Below are 17,022 nucleotides of genomic sequence, written 5' to 3'. Positions count from 1 at the left end.
GACTATCCGGCTTCAGCCTGATTGCTTGAAGACCGGGAAGGGTTAACCATCAGTAGGGGGAGTCCTGCTGATGCACATCAACTAGTAGCTCCCCCGGGGTCACTGTTCAGGGGCGTGCCTTAGGCCCTCACCTCCATAGGCTTTGGACAGGGCCACACACCCCAGAATCCTTTACCAGACTAACCTTCGATATGGGGGAGGTGATGGCGCTTCCTCCCCCCTCTCATCTACATAACAATACCCTTACCAATGCCTAACCGCCAATGCTAAGGAAGTTGTGACGATTTGCTACGAGGTAGGTGAAAAACCAAGTGGCTGGAGCCAATTTGCCAAGTGGAAAAAAATCCTACCAGGCCCCTTAACGGTGACCAACCGAAGTCCCTAGCAAAGTCAGAAAGCCAGACCTAAAGGGTGGGGTGGGGGGTGGGGAAAACTGGAGCAGCTGAGGCGCTGAAATAGGAAGATCCTCAGCTGCGCCGGCCCTAAATAGCGTGGACCACGCCTCCCATGCCATCCGATTGGCTGTCAAGGAGGATGACGTGGCCAAGGATTCCCTCAGTCACGCGGGGGGGGGGGGGGCATGAAGCCCACAACCCCACCTCCTCTCCAGCTTGGAAGTGGCTTTCCAACTGCAGTATAAAAGTGCATGGCATTGGCTAGATTGTGCCCAGCAAAGCTGCCATGCTCCATGTAGCCTTTGCATAAGTTTCCATCAACTGTACTTTTAAATAAGAATGACTCCTGCTTTCACTGGGGCCTTCCAATGGCTGATGCGACTCAGCCAAACAAATCCCTTCTGCCCCTGTCAACAATAATGTGCTTCTCTTCTGAAGGTTCAGATACCAGCCGCAAAGCCATGCTCTCAAGCATCCCTGTGTAGCAGTCGAAAAAGAAGCTAGCAGGTCGCAGGTTGCCTTTCCTAACCCAAGCCACCTTTCCCCTTTCATCATGACTTGTAGGCCAGAAAATGCCCTAGGAAGCTAGAGCGCTTGGCTTTTCTTGTAAAGTCCTGCCAAGATTTAGAGCACAGTGCTGCTGCCTTGGCAGCAAATCCATGGTCTGACAGATGACTCAAAGGAGAAAAATATGCAAAGCATGCCTGTAGTGACAAATGCATGAAATTTTAGGCAAAGCAGTTCCAAAATTCAAGTCTGTGGCGCGGCTGTTTTATGAGCTCCGCATTACTTTTTCCTTCTCTATTTGCATTTTCTCCCTTCCATTTGCAATCCCCCTCAAAGCCCATCCTTCCATTTGCAGCACAGAATTGGGGAAAGGCAAAACACACTTTTCTCCTTCTCTTGTTAATTGAGATGTGTTATCTGGATGTTTGTTCCTTGCTAGTTGCCAAATGTATATGCTATTTTGTATATATATAGAGAGAGAGAGAGAGATCACGCAAGAAAGAAGAAAGAGAGCATATCAATCTAATGGGGGAAAAGGAGATCAGGAGATCATGCACAAAGTCATACATGTTGTCTGAATGGACAGCCTATTTGTCTGATTATGCAGAAATAAAACTTTTATCTGCTTTATAAATTAGCAGGGTGTGTCTGGTGCTTCCTGGTGCAACAGACTCTCAGTTTTGGTGCACAATTCTGAGTTCTGATTATTACTTTTAAAGCCTTAAAAGTTTGATTCCAGGGTCATGAAAGGATCATTGCTCCCCATAGGAGCCTGCCAGTTTTCTCAGATCTGCTTGGAAGGTTCTTCTACACTTGATTTCTAAATCGAGTGCATCCCAAGCAGATTTTAACCATTTGGGGAGGGCAAAAGCAGTGCTTGGATCAAAGGACCCCAAGTCTCTGTGTTAAGCTACATTTTGGTTCTTGTATTAAACCACAAGCTTCCCTGCCTATGTCACACTTTATTCTCTGCCTGCACTTAGGACTGCATACCAAGAAGCAATGGAACAGATGAGCATAGGCAGGCACCAGCATGCAGTGACAGAATTAAGTTATAGATCCAAGACGGCGGAAAATCAAGTTATCAGATTCTGCTTGCCAAGTGAAATTGAGATATTTTAAAAGCATAATCAAAGTTTAAAAATGACAGCAGAGCTACATCAAAAGATGGGTGAACACTATTATGTTATTACTCTAAAATTATTCCTCATACCTCTGTAGTTCTCCATGTTCTGCGACTGAATCGTATTTTCCAATGTGATGCTGTTGGAAAGCCAAGTGGGCAGGGAAGGCCAGACTGAACTTTTAAAGCCTTAATGGCTTGAGGTGAGGCCTCCTCCTCCTCCTCCTCCTCCTCCTCCTCTTCCTCCTCTTCCTCCTTTTCCTCCTCCTCCTCCTCCTCTTCTTCTTCTCCTCCTTCTCCTCCTCTGACCATCCCACCTGAATGATAGGATGATAGCAGACCCTCCATGTGTCCCTATTTTCCAGGGACAGTCCCATATTTACAGAATTCATCCCAGTTTCTAGTTTGATCCCAGAATGTCCCATTTTTCCTTAGGACATCCTTATTTTCATCAGATAAATATTGGAGGGTATGGTAGTATGTCCCTGCTTCTGTTGGAGTGTTTCGAGTCATGCAACCTCCAAGGCGAAGAGTTAAGTAACTGTATACCCTTTAGAAGACATCTGAAGGCAGCCATGCATAAGGGATTTTTATGATTGATGTTTTATTATGTTTTTATATAAGTTGGAAGCCTCCCAGAGTGGCTGGGGCAACCCAGTCAGATGAGTGGGGAATAATAATAATAATAATAATAATAATAATAATAATAATGGAATAGGACATCCCTAGTTTCATCAGAGAAATGTTGGAGGGTATGTGATAAGATCCTATCCATTCTTAAGGAAATCAGCCCTGAGTGCTCACTGGAAGGACAAATCCTGAAGCTGAAGCTCCAACACTTTGGCCACCTCATGAGAACAGAAGACTCCCTGGAAAAGACCCTGATGTTGGGAAAGATGGAGGGCACAAGGAAAAGGGGACGACAGAGGATGAGATGGTTGTATAGTGTTCTCAAAGCTAACAGCATGAGTTTGACCAAACTGTGGGAGGCAGTGGAAGACAGAAGTGCTCTGGTCCATGGGGTCACGAAGAGTTGGACACGACTAAACAACAACAACAACATGTGATAAGATGCAGTTTACTAGGAGCAGTATAGTGCTTTCTCTCCCATTAATACGTCACATGAAGTTACTACAAGAAAAAGAATCACAACAAGTAGTTAACTGGTATTTGACCGGTTAAATATATTTGGTCAACTGGCAAATAATGGCCATGATTTGAAAAAACAAAACAAAAAACAATAACTTATTACAGCTGGGGGGGGGGGACACAATATTTCAATGACCTGATACTTATTCTATTTTTTTTAAGTTAATGATTGTTATGAAACGACAATATTATTTTGCAATGATTTATTGAGGTGCAGTTTCTGTAAATGAGCAGTTCTTCTCTTCAGTTTTTATTCCAGAGCAGGCGTGGATACCCTTTGGCCCTCCGTATGTTGCCAAAGTAGAATTTGGGAGTTGCAGTTCAGCAGCATATGGAGGCCCAAAGTTTCCCCACATCAGAAACAGAGGGCTTGGTTAGAAAGTAGGACATATTACCATTTTATCACTGTAAAATTGTTCTGGGCGAGGCTTGAGTTACAAAAGAACCAGCTACTGTTGAATACAAATTGTTTTCATTTTCCTGCCACTCTGCTTCAGTCTGCTCAGGAGCTGGGCCTGTTATAAAAGGAAATTCTCAAAAGTCATTTGTCTCCATTGTCCCACATAATAGGTGCCAATTTTCAGCATGTCCACGTAAAGAAGCGCCATGCTTTTTTACACATTCAAAATGTGTACATCTCTTTATGTGAGGTTTGGGGAGGAGGGCAATAAAAGAAGTTGCTGGTGCAGACAAAGCCAATTTATGATCATGGGTGCCTTGAAGAGCACTTTGAAGCAACGTCCCAGGAAACTCCCTCTGCCTTAAAGTCCCTCTGATAAACAATGTTGACAAGCAAACTGCGAAGGGGCTAATCTGTTAATCCTTGAAAATTACCCTTTGGACATTCCCTCTTGCCCAGTGGCATAACATGGGTTGCCCACGTCCGGGGTAGGACAAGCGTTGCACTCCCTGGTGGACTAGGCACCAGGGGGTCATGAGCTGAATCTGCATGGAGGGTGAACAGAGCCTGCCTCCAACAAGCTCCTTGCCCGCTGCCTCCATCCACCTGCCCACTAGAACAACCCACCTGTTGCCACAGGATGCTGTCAGTGGCTCCCGGCTGGTTGCCCAAGAAAGCATAACCACAAGGTAAAGTTTCTTACAATCCTGTTTTATTTCAAACTTTACACAGAGAGGCTATAGAACCCAACTTCTTGGATAATGGCATTGTCCTGAGTGGATCTCCACACACCGTCTTTCCCATTTCCTCATTTGTCATCATATCACCTCCTCTACAGGTGCTACTACATGCCTTGTATCTTTGAGCTCTTTGCTCTCCTACTTTTAAGGCTCGCTGGGTTCTGGGAGATGGAGGGTCTGGAATGCTTTCTAATGACAACCTGTCAGCCAGGTGCTGTTCTGGTTCTCCCATGATTTCCCAACTTCCCCCATCATCTGCCTCTGAGCTGTGACCTCCCTCAAATCCCTGTTGTAAATCTATACTGTTTTCCTCTTCCTCCTTCCTGGAAGGGTCAGGATGGGGAGGTGGTCTCCACCACTCCTCTGCCCAGTCCCTGACACTGCCTGTTGTGGGGGCATCTGTTTGTGCCCCCCCCAAATGTGTGCCTGGGGCCATGGGCCTTCTGGCCCCCCTGCTGCACCTCTGCTTTTGCTGTTGTCACAAATGGCACCGCTTGACTTATTACGAGATGGACAACTCCCAAGCAGGATTTTCAGAGACTGGAATTTGCACCTTAGTCATCCTCCTTCACCATATGTCCTAGCTAAACAGCAGCAGCAACAACAACAACAACAACCAGAATTACACAGGATGTTAGGTAAAGGTAAGGTAAAGGACTCCTGGATGGTTGAGTCCAGTCAAAGGCGACCATGGGGTATGGCACTTATCTCGCTTTCAGGCCGAGGGAGCCGGGGTTTGTCCACAGACAGCTTTCTGGGTCATGTGGCTTCTGGCGCAATGGGACATCATGATGGAAGCCAGAGCGCATGGAAACGCTTGCTGATCAGAAGCTTGACGGTTCAAATCCCCACAACGGAGTGAGCTCCCATTGCTCTGTCCCAGCTCCTGCCAACCTAGCAGTTCAAAAGCATGCAAGTGCAAGTAGATAAATAGGGTACCGCTGCTATGGGATATTAGGCTAGCTTCAAACACATAAGCAGAGCAATGGCGGACCAGGCCAAAGGTCCACCTAGTCTAATATTTAGCTCTCACAGTGGCCAGTCAGAATGTGACAGTCCAGTCCCCACTCTCAGTTCCTGGCAATGACTATTCAGAGGCAGAATGCCTCCAGCTGCAGAGGGAGAACAATGTGTCAACAATGTTTTTAATGTTTGAAGTTTTTTTTTAATATTTTGCTGGAAGCCTCCACAGGCAGCATATAAATAGAATTATTATTATTAAAGGGCAAGAGTAGATAGCAAATGCATATTCATGTTTGCTAAAAAGAATGTGTTTGTGTGTGTGTGTGGCCAATCTTTTTTCCTGAGTCAACTTTTTGTCAGGCTGTCTTGGGTGTGATACACATTTACGTGCGACTAAGTTTCATTGAACTTAATGGGGTGGATTTAGGGCTGTGCAGGCAGTGAATAGGTCCTGGGAGCTGGGCTTGGGCAGGAGACATGAGGCTCCGACAGGGTCCTAGAGCCTTCCCACCTCCTTCCCAAAGCCTTGTTAGCACTTTCCAAGCTTTGGGAAAGATGTGGGTGGGCTCTAGGACCCTGCCAGAACCCTTGCATCTCCTTTCCAAAGACAGGTATCTCCTTACCAGCCTTTGGACTGAGGGGCAACAAATTTGACCTCGCACCATGATACCCAAGTCTGCCATTGGTCTGAGTAGGTATGCACAATGTAAATCTGGACTATAAGAGAGCAACACTGGAAATTCTGGAATCTTCTATTCAGTCATCTGCTCAAAATACAATGACACAAAGCCCCCCCCAATAATAATTTCACATCTCCAATATATATAAACTTGATCAACGTAACATTTCAAACATCTCTAGGATGTGTCATAATCCAAGTTCTATAATTCCCAATTTATGTGGTATCACATATCAACCACAGGACATTTTAAACAGGGTTTTTTTTCAAGTTTGCCAATTGCAAGGTACTAAAAAGGGTGTTTTTTCATATCCATTGCCCAATATATTGTGGCACAGAGCCCTTAAATCTCTTTCCCACTTGTTCTGAAATGACATTATTTTTTATATTATCAAAGAAAAGTATTTGATAAATCTGTCCTGTTGCTCCTTTGTTATTACTCTGATACATCAAGTGCTCACATTTAGTTAGGCTTTTGATTGGACCATAATTTTTGTCATTGCCACAGCAGCGTTCAATTTGAAAATATTGAAATAAGCATGGTTCATCTGTCTCCCCGGATCTCCAGATTTTAACTCCCATCCCCTCCCACCCCCATTTCTCCCTCACCCTGCAAAATGCAAAGCAAATCTGGGAGTTCCTCCTCAGGCAAAATGTGTATGTCAGTTGACCAGGAGGGACTGGGAATGAACCAGAACATTGGCCCTACAAAATGATTTCTGCATCTAAATCTCAATGGCTCCGCTTCGAAGAGAATGCAATGCAAAGCCTTCTACATAGCAGAGCTTGCCTTGAAGGGAAGAAAGATTGAGCCTCTGAGCTGCCACCATCCAGCTCCCCAAACTGCCACCTCGGGGGCTTATCAGAGTAACCATTAATCCATAACCTTAATCAATGGCATTAAATAGAATTCCAGTTTTGTTTACCAAATGCCTCATCATTACTTTGATGTTCTGGATGAGGGATAGCAGCTTTTTCCTTCACATTATTAAAAATCCTTGCTCGGAAATGCTACCAAATATAGTTAATAGCAGACCTCTCAAGTGTTACTGACAGGAAGTGTCTAAATTTTAAAGCACCCAGATCTGGTAAAATTTATTGAGGAAGGATGCCACAGCAGAGAAGAAACAGCCACCATGTCTTATAAACAAGCAAATGAGGGCAACCTCGATAAAATAGCAAGGCTAAACATGCCAGTTTCTTATTTATACCTTAAGAAAGCTTTAATTCTTAAATCTCAGCACTGTAGAAGACTGGCAAAGCATGAGGAAGGCATAAAAAGGCCCCTAAAACTTCCCCATTTTCTGCTTCTTGTTTCAGGATGTTAATTCTCTTTCATGTCGAAATTTACAGGACTCCTTTGAAGTCTTGGTTATTTCAAGAATGCTATCTACCCTCTTTTCCAATTATGTTTTAAATTCATTAAGTCAATTGGAAATTTGGGTTTTCAAGCTTGTTTTGATAGTGAATGCAAGAGTGCTGAAAGATCAGTGGCATCATCTATTCTTCGGCTGACATTCTCAAGGACCATTGATTTCCACATGTGTGGAAGGGTTCATTGAAGATACATACGTGGTCACTAACAGTGGAATGACCAAGTTCCTAACCTCTCTCAGCCCTCTCTGGGTGTGTGACTTGGTGAATGCCAGTGGCATGCAGTGAAATTTTTTGTAGGGGAACAGTTACAGCCAGAGGTGCCAGCTTGTGAGGGCAATGCGGGGAAGAGGAATGTCGCACACATGAGGATTGTGCCTCCCTCCCTAAGCTGGACAGAATCTTCCTGGGCTTTCGAAGGGAGATGTGGGAATGTTGAAGAAAGTAGGAGAGGCTATATTAATTAAATATTATCCTTCCACACTCACATTAGTGAGCAAGTAGGAGAGCACATTCCCTTGCACGCTGCTGGAAGCAAATTGATGGATTTGTTAGAATCATTTAAGTTAAGCAATCCACTCTGGTTTTTCCTGGTAAATTTCCCCTTTATTTCCCTCTTAAAACAACAACAACAACAACAACAACAACAACAACAACAACAACACGACAGTTCTTTAAAAGTAATGGTAAAGTTACTTGCATTCAGTTCACAGTAGTATCCTGAAGGCAGGCTTTATCTTGTGGTTACAGTTACATTTATAGAGAAAAAAAAGTCTGAGACAGGCTTCAGACTTTCTACCTTGTGGCTTCCATCCTCTGTAAGGATGAGTCTTGTGGAAGATGGCAAAAGAGCCAAAGAAGTCCAAAAGAGGAAGATGGCTGTGTGACCAGTCCTTTTTTCGGGTCTGCTAGGGTCACGCCCATCTACCTGGTCACACGCAAAGGGAGGATGCTCCAGAGCAGGTATGACAGGAAGTCCTCCCTGTCTGGAGCAACATTCCCCTGTGTGTCCACTCTAGGCAACAGGAAATGTTGTATTTGACTGCTACAGTGATGACACAACCCACAGGAGGCACCAGGGGAACATTTAGGGGATTAGCCTAGTCTCCCTAGTCCATTGACCGCACACCACTGGTGAATGCAGATACAGTGGTACCTCGGGTTACATACGCTTCAGGTTACAGACTCCGCTAACCCAAAAATAGTGCTTCAGGTTAAGAACTTTGCTTCAGGATAAGAACAGAAATCGTGCTCCGGCGGCACGGCAGCAACAGGAGGCCCCATTAGCTAAAGTGGTGCTTCAGGTTAAGAACAGTTTCAGGTTAAGAACGGACCTCCGGAATGAATTAAGTACTTAACCCGAGGTACCACTGTATAAATAAGGGATTCACAAGAACCCAATTGCATGTAAGAGAGCTGTGGCTAGCCCCATTTCTACTCTTGATGTGCCCAGTGACCACAACCATGTGTGTACATACACTGTCATATGATTCCCAAAGATATTCTTAGGATCAACATCCACTGGCAGAGGAAGAGGGGGATGGGAGAAGCACACCACCCCTGGCACCACAATCCCAGTGCAGTGCCATTGCGGCTGCCCCCCCCCTGCACTAGGCACCACGCCACCAGGACGTGTGCCAGCCACACCCCCGCCTGCTCTCTGCCCCTGGTGCCGGAGCATGAAGCTCCACCACTGTCAGCATCATCACATTGTGTCATTCTTCAAGGCCTTCTTGTACAAATAGATAGCTGCCTCCATGGGCCCGGTAATGGCAGCCATCTTCCCCCCAAAGAATGGCCCTGGGGCACTCTCTGGTTGCTCAGTCCAGCAGGTGTGTGAGGCCTAGCAGTCCCTGCCAAATCTGAATCCTTGCAAAAAGCATTTCAGCTGATTTTTTCACCCAGCATACCAAATATCCAGCCATGGGCCACACAGTTAGAAAGCCTCTGCCTCCCAGTCTCATTTTCAGTCACTGGAAACTTGTTTTCTTTTCTCAGGCTAACCAGGAAGAAACTATTATGGCTATGCAAGGACCTGGCACTGTTGATTGTGCAGCTGACGCACAATACCGAAGGATGTTTGGGGACCTGGCACATCTGCTCCTTGCCTAAAATTTACAAGCCAATGAAATCTGTGAGAATGCTATATGGAATTGGGAGTGGATACAATTCCTCTGATATAAGGTCATTATGCAGAGCAAAATTAGATGGCTGTAGAGAGCAGCTGATGTCCCTAGAACACCCATAAGGTTTTTTTTTAATACTGGACAAGCCAGAGGAAATCCCCTCCCCATTTATCCTCTAGACCAGGGGTGTCAAACTCAAATTCATCGGGGGGCCGCATCAGCAGTTTGGTCACCCTCAAAGGGCCGGTTGTATCTGTAGGACTATGTAAAGTGGAGGTTTCCTGTGTAGAACGGCCAGCGCCGCTAGAGGGCAGACGTTCTCTGGCTTGTAGGCTGCTGCGCATGCGGTGAAGAGGCGGCTTTCTTGTGTAAAAAAAAAAAAAAAGCGAGAATAAAAGGTGAAGGCTGGCGGCGGTGGCGGCTACACGGGCCACATGACGAGGTCTGGCGGGCCGGATTCAGCCCGTGGGCCTTGTGTTTGACACCCGTGCTCTAGACTGTATGTTGGGAGTGGGGGGTAATAATAAAACGCCCAAGCCAAGCACACAGATTGGCTTGCAGATCTAGGCTGTGGATAGCAACGTGCAATTTTCTCCTGGACTTAAAGTTGTTTCTTTGTGTTCTTGTTTAGTATCTTCCTAGACACATGGGTGGTCCTGCCCTGGTGTTGAGCTTCGTAGCAGAACAGCTGATAATGAATGCAAGGAGCTCCTGCTAGAAGCAGGCAGTGCTTCATCCTCTTCCTTGAGCATTTGCTTCCAAATAGCTACGTCTCCAAAGTTGCTTGACTCAGTCAGTCTCTTGCTATGGGACAAGTGAACTTCAGTAGGCATTACTTTAGACCAGTGTTTCCCAACCTTGGGTCTCCAGTTGTTTTTGAACTACAACTCCCATCATCCCTAGCTAACAAGCCCAGTGGTCAGGGATGATGGGAATTGTAGTCCAAGACCCATGGTTGGGAAACATTGCTTGAGACTGCAAGGATTACTGACCAAAGGCCATCATTTTGGGTGCCTTGAGGCAAATGGGCACAGCTGCCTTGAAACATGACAGTCTCCTTCCAAGGAACATTCTCCTTCCCAGTGGCCATTCTACCTCCCTCAGACAGACAGCATCACAATCACAATGGCCATCTCTTACCTTCATGCAAGCAGCATTAACATGAGTTCACTATGGCCTTTGGTCACCTGAAGGAGGTATCTCCTTCAGCCAGGCCACATCAGCATGATGCCCAATCTCTTTCCTTCAGGAAAGAAGCCATTTGGGCATTACTTATACAGTGGTACCTCGGGTTACAGACGCTTCAGGTTACAGACGCTTCAGGTTACAGACTCCGCTAAAATAAATTTTATTTATTTTATTTTGTTTCCGCTAACCCAGAAATAGTACCTCGGGTTAAGAACTTTGCTCCAGGATGACAACAGAAATCGTGCGGCGGCAGTGCCACGGCAGCAGAAGGCCCCATTAGCTAAAGTGATACCTCAGGTTAAGAACAGTTTCAGGTTAAGAACGGACCTCCAGAACGAATTAAGTTCTTAACCCGAGGTACCACTGTATAAAATCACCACCACCACCACCTGTGGCATGAGATCACAGCAGTTAGTTTCTCACCTTCAAGGGTTGCAATGGTCAGCCCCTCCTTTAGGCAAGAGCTTCAGCATGAGGTCACAATGGCCAATCTCTCTCCCTCAAGCAGCCATGCTCCTTCAGGCAAGCAACATTACCATGGCAGCATGGGGTCACAATGGCCAGTCTTTCTCTTTGAGCATCAGTACAAGGTCACAATGACTAGTCCTTCTCTTAAGGTGCTGGCAGCATCAACATTAGCCCACAATGGCCAGTATCTTTCTCTCTCTGAAATGAGCAGCAGAAGCATGCTGGGACACAGCCTTCTCTCTCTATCCTAGTTTCAAGCTTCAGAGAATTGGATCTCTCCCCCGGTGGCAGTAATTAAGCAGATCAAATGGAAGGAGTGTTCTTACTGGATAAGTTCTTTAATAATCACAGCGAGAGAGAAATGAAAGCATAGCACGCTAAAATATGGCGTTGCTCCCAGTAAAGGTTCACCCCTTTCATCCCCATTAATCTATGTCACTCCTACGTCGGGTAATCTGAGTTTGTTGCCATTGCGGTTTCTGTTCCATCACTTTCCAAGCCCATCTAGTCTTAGGCAAAGGGCAGGGGGGGGGGCTTCAGGGATGCTATCCAAAGACACTGAATCAGCCAGCTGTCTCTCTCCTGGTGTATGCTCTTCTAGCTGCTCCTCATCCAGTATTTCCCAGCTTTTCTCCTCTACACTTTGAAGCTGTCCCAGAAACTCCAGTGGTTGCAGAATGCTGCAGCAAGGCTCCTCACGGGGTCTCTGCCATGGGAGCATATTCACCCAGTGCTTTTCAAGCTGCACTAGCTCCCGGTGGAGTACAGGGTCAGATTTAAGGTGCTGGTTTTGACCTTTAAAGCCCTTCATGGCCTAGGACCCTCGTACCTACAGGACCGCCTCTCCTGGTATGCCCCACAGAGAGCCTCAAGGTCCATAAATAGCAACACCCTAGTGGTCCCGGGCCCTAAGGAAGGTAGATTAGCTTCAACCAGAGCCAGGGCCTTTTCAACTCTGGCTCCGGCCTGGTGGAACGCTCTGCCTCATGAGACCAGGGCCCTGCAGGATCTGATTTCTTTCTGCAGGGCCTGTAAGACAGAGTTGTTCCGCCTGTCCTTTGGCTTGGAGCCAATTTGATTCCCTCCCCCTCTATCTTTTTTCTTTTCCTTTCTCCTCCTGTGATGAGGCTACATTTTAATATTTTAATGTTTCAATATTTTAATGTTGTATTTTAATTTTGATTTTAAGTTGTATTCATTCAACTTGTTTTTATTATTGCTTGTTAGCCGCCCTGAGCCCGGCCTTGGCTGGGGAGGGCGGGGTATAAATAAAAATTATTATTATTATTATTATTATTATTATTATTAGACTTTGCCCTTCTGCAAACCACTGTTCTAAATCAATACTGTCCTCCTGCCCTTGGGAAGCTTCAGAAAAGAGGGGAGATCTCCCACCCTTCCTAATTAGTCAAGTCCCTGACATTGAGGCAAGCAGAAGGAGGATCATGTGTACATCAGCACTTCCTCATAGAGGTAAGTATATGTGTGCACAAAAGAAATCTCTCTTGCTCCCTTTCTCTCTCTCATTGAGGTGGGCAGCAACACTGTGTGGGCACGTTGATCCCTGTTGTTTGGTGACCCATCCAGAGAACTCATTTACCGTATTTTTTGCACCGTAACACTCACTTTTTTCCTCCTAAAAAGTAAGGGGAAATGTCTGTGCGTGTTATGGAGGGAATGCCTATGGGTGGCATGCCTACGGATTTTCCTCCTCTAAAAACTACGTGCGTGTTATGGTCAGGTGCGTGTTATAGAGCGAAAAATACGGTAATTGGGAAGAGCAGTGGTGTAATAGACAGACGGATAGTTTTGGCCAAAGAAGCAGCAGCTGAAGACAGGGCAGAGTTGCCTTTTAAGCAATCCCGATGCTATAAGTTCCCCAGGAAACTCTGGCACCAAAATAAGTTGATAGAAGGGAGGCTGGCACATGGATGTTGGCAACACCTCAGCTATATCAGGGCAACGAATTGCAGCGTCGGCCAGATCTGAGCACAGTTAGAGAGTCAAAGCGGTAGACTGCAAGTGAGCAGGCGTAGACAGTGGCATGACACCCCAAGTCAAAGGGAGTCCTCATTTTCAGTGCCTGCCTCCTGGGTGGAAGATGTGAGGCAGGGAACAGCAGCAAGCTATAGGTGGATCAGTAGCTTGTTTGCCCAACAAGCTACCTCTTACTGAGAGACTTGAGAGGAGATGGTAGGGGTGGGAGATAAATCTTGGGCGCTGGGAGAATCTGGCCTCTGAACACTGGGTGGGATGGGGACACACCTCTTGGAATGGGATCTCCTGGAACACCTCCTACCTCATTTAGCATTTAAATGAATAGGTGAGGAAGGACACAGAAAATTTAAGCATCTGATCTGCTGCTGCTGTTGTTGTTTAGTCGTTTAGTCGTGTCTGACTCTTCATGACCCCATGGACCAGAGCATGCCAGGTACTCCTGTCTTTCACTGCCTCCCACAGTTTGGTCAAACTCATGCTGGTGGCTTCGAGAACACTGTCCAACCATCTCGTCCTCTGTCGTCCCCTTCTCCTTGTGCCTTCCATCTTTCCCAACATCAGGGTCTTTTCCAGGGAGTCTTCTCTTCTCATGAGGTGGCCAAAGTATTGGAGCCTCAGCTTCAGGATCTGTCCTTCCAGTGAGCACTCAGGGCTGATTTCCTTCAGAATGGAGAGGTTTGATCTTCTTGCAGTCCATGGGACTCCCAAGAGTCTCCTCCAGCACCATAATTCAAAAGCATCAATTCTTCAGTGATCAGCCTTCTTTATGGTCCAGCTCTCACTTCCATACATCACTACTGGGAAATTAGGAGCCAGTAAAAGGGAGGTGTTGCTCAGGTGGAAGATTAGATCAGAGTGTGTCATGACACGTTGGTGTGTCGGCTGCAGTGTGTAGGTGTGTCGCACAAACGCTCCCTGCGCTCTTCCTGGGGCTGGAAAGGGTTAGTTTAACCCCCAGTTCCCTAGTAAAATTGAATTGCTGTGTCACAAAATGATGCAGAACTGAATTACTGTGTTGCGAAATGATGCATGTCCAAAAAAGTGTGTCACTAACTTGAAAAGACTGGAAAGCTCTGGATTAGATTGTCATTACATGTCATATAGCTTTAATCAGATCCTTTGAGTCAATACACTTCTGATCTTAATTCCATTTACATGCTTATTCCAGGGTGTAGGGGGGAATTCTCTTTCTATAGTGGATGGTAATATGGACGTAGAAACAGAGTGTGAAAAAATGGATGCCTCTGATTTTTAACCTTTCGTCCCTGCATGTATTTCACAGAGGTAAGAAGTAATTTAATCTAAAATTATTGTGACTACAAATTGGGTGCTGCAAACCCCAACCATCAACAAATGGAGAGCCACATGTTCCTCACCCTTGCTCTAGGACATGCTCATCTGGCTAAGTAGCAATGGGCACAACCCACATGAGAGAAGTGTTTTGAAGTCTCACAGATCAGTTTGATAGGAGAGTTAAGCACATGTTGGAAAATTTCTAATTGCATTCAACAGGACTGAAAACTGCATAACCTTGGCTGGATCATGCCAAATGCATGTCATATTTTTAAATGATTAGCTAAATTAAAATCTTTATGCCAATGAAAATTCATCTGCCAATGTCGAATGCGGCACAATGGGGAAATTAGCAGATTTCTCTTGAGGAAGCTAAAATATTGACCATGGCTAACCAATTCATATTGAAAAGGATATCCCATTATAGTTAAAGAGTGCAGGCTAGAGATCAGTTAGGAACCAGTAACTTAATATTACATTAACTCTTTATGGGCAAAAACCCCATAGTTAACAGACCTTCCTCTGTGATATACACTTTGCCTGATTATATTAATAATGGGGGGGGGGGTGTCAATAAAACAATTTCTTGCCATTTAGAGTTAAGACAGGCTCCACTTTCAGTGTGATGGCTATCATCCACAATTGAAAATTAAGAGAAAGAAAAAAGATATGGTATTGCATCAGGCAGATCCTACTTTTTCAACTCAGTTTCCACACCGGGTTTATTTGAGTCCTGTTCACCTGCTTCTTGTTTGCAGGGTAATTGCATGTGGACTTGGGCGCAGGCCTTTGCTTTTTAGAGCCATTTCTGATATCACATCTGTTTCATGGGAGAACTGTGCTTTATGCATGATGGTCCGTAATAAAGCGCTCCTGCTTGCATGCTGGGGCTCCATGCAAACAGGACACTGATAAGTCCAGGGATGCTGATTGTGCAGAGCTCTCAAAAAGGGAGCAGGAGCTCATCCTCTGAGTTTTGAGCAGGTGGCACTGTGCTCTCAACCACTGAGCCTCTTGGGCTTGCCAATCGGAAGGCTGACTGTTCGAATCTGTGCAACAGGGTAAGCTCCCATTGGTATGTCCCAGCTACTGCCAGCCTAGCAGTTCAAAAGTACACCAGTGCAAGGAGATAAATAAGTACAGCTGAGGCGGGAAGGTAAACAGCATTTCCGTGCGCTCTGGTTTCCTTCACAGTGTTCCATTGCACCAGAAGTGGTTTATTCATGCTGGCCACATGACCTGGAAAGCTGTAAGTGGACAAATGCCGGCCCCCTTGGCCTGAAAGCGACATGAGCACTGCAACCCCATAGTCACCTTTGACTGGACTTAACTGTACAGGCGTCCTCTACCTTTTACCTTTACCTTACATAGTGTGTGATAGTTCAAGAAAGCAGATGCAAAGTTGCAGTGGGTGGGGCTAAAATTCTGGCCCTCATTTCAAGTCAACATTAGCTCTGCTGTACACACAATGAATGCCTGAATAGAGCTAAGCCCACTGCCTTTGGGTGCTGAGCAAATTGGAATATTTAATGATAAATGCTCATTTTTAGAGATGGTGGGAGTATTCACAGCTAGGCAAGTAGATAAATAATAAAATAGAGTGCATTTGGCAGCGATGGGTTATGTTTTCATTGTAACAAATGATTATTAGACACAGCACAGCATCAGTAAGCACAGTGTGGTGGATATTGATTTGAACAAAAAGGGAAGGTTGCACCTTTTCTGCAACTGACGTTTGTAAGCAAAGCTATGATATCATTCAGGAGAACTGTGATTTGGTACAACAGATCTAGAATACTGTCTAGTGAAGACATAAAGCTTAGAAATGGGTATATGTCCTGTGTGATGGACTGTCATTTCTTCTCTCACCATGCTCCCGTATTTAAGTGGTTCCAACTTCAAACAAAATAAACCAAAGCAACTGATTGTCCAAGGGACCATGTCAAAATTACTATTGTGTAGTTAAAGCAAATTCCTAAATGCTTGCAAGAAGTCTATATCTATCTATCTATCTATCTATCTATCTATCTATCTATCTATCTATCTATCTATCATCTATCTATCTATCTATCATCTATCATCTATCTATCTCATTATAAAACAGTTGGTAAAACAGTTATCGTTGAGGAGTTTCTACAGCACTCCACAGAGGAAATCCAGAAATAATGTACGTTGCACTTTTCTCTCTTTCTAGTACCTGTTGGTGATGATGATAGCTGAACACAAGGGGATGGGCTGTGTCATAGTGACACTCTATTAATGGTGGCCACTGAGAACAATTACGCGGGAAGTGATAACAGCAATGTTTCTACACAGACTCCTATCCTTATTAAAGGAATAATTGCTATTTAATGAGCTCCTATTTTCACTAATGGCAGGAGATTAAAGCTGCTAGCCACCAGGTGAATACTAATGGAAATTCCTTAAGCAAATTAGATTATCATTGCTTTAATTTTAATATGTGGCCGAACACACCGTTTGTTCTTTTCTCCGTCGAGCTAAGCACAAAGCGCTTGCTCTCGCTTTGTACATTTCTTGGCTAGGCTTGACTTGGGAGGGGAAATAATATTACAGTCATGACCAAATTTTGCCTAAAGCTCAATTCCGAGTACATTAGGA

The 17,022-nt window shown here is 45.2% G+C and overlaps 1 long non-coding RNA gene across 1 annotated transcript; it reads left to right on the top strand.

The window, feature by feature from the left end:
- The first annotated feature begins 12,424 nt into the window (after positions 1 to 12,424).
- LOC307217401 lies at positions 12,425 to 16,755 on the top strand. The gene is made up of 3 exons (XR_013839593.1): positions 12,425 to 12,585; positions 14,279 to 14,394; positions 16,598 to 16,755. It is a non-coding gene; the product is annotated as an uncharacterized lncRNA (long non-coding RNA).
- The last annotated feature ends 267 nt before the right edge of the window (positions 16,756 to 17,022 follow it).

Source organism: Podarcis cretensis, assembly GCF_951804945.1.
Source record: "Podarcis cretensis genome assembly, chromosome: 5".
Taxonomy (NCBI): domain Eukaryota; kingdom Metazoa; phylum Chordata; class Lepidosauria; order Squamata; family Lacertidae; genus Podarcis; species Podarcis cretensis.
This window is presented reverse-complemented; position numbering and strand designations above follow the sequence as displayed.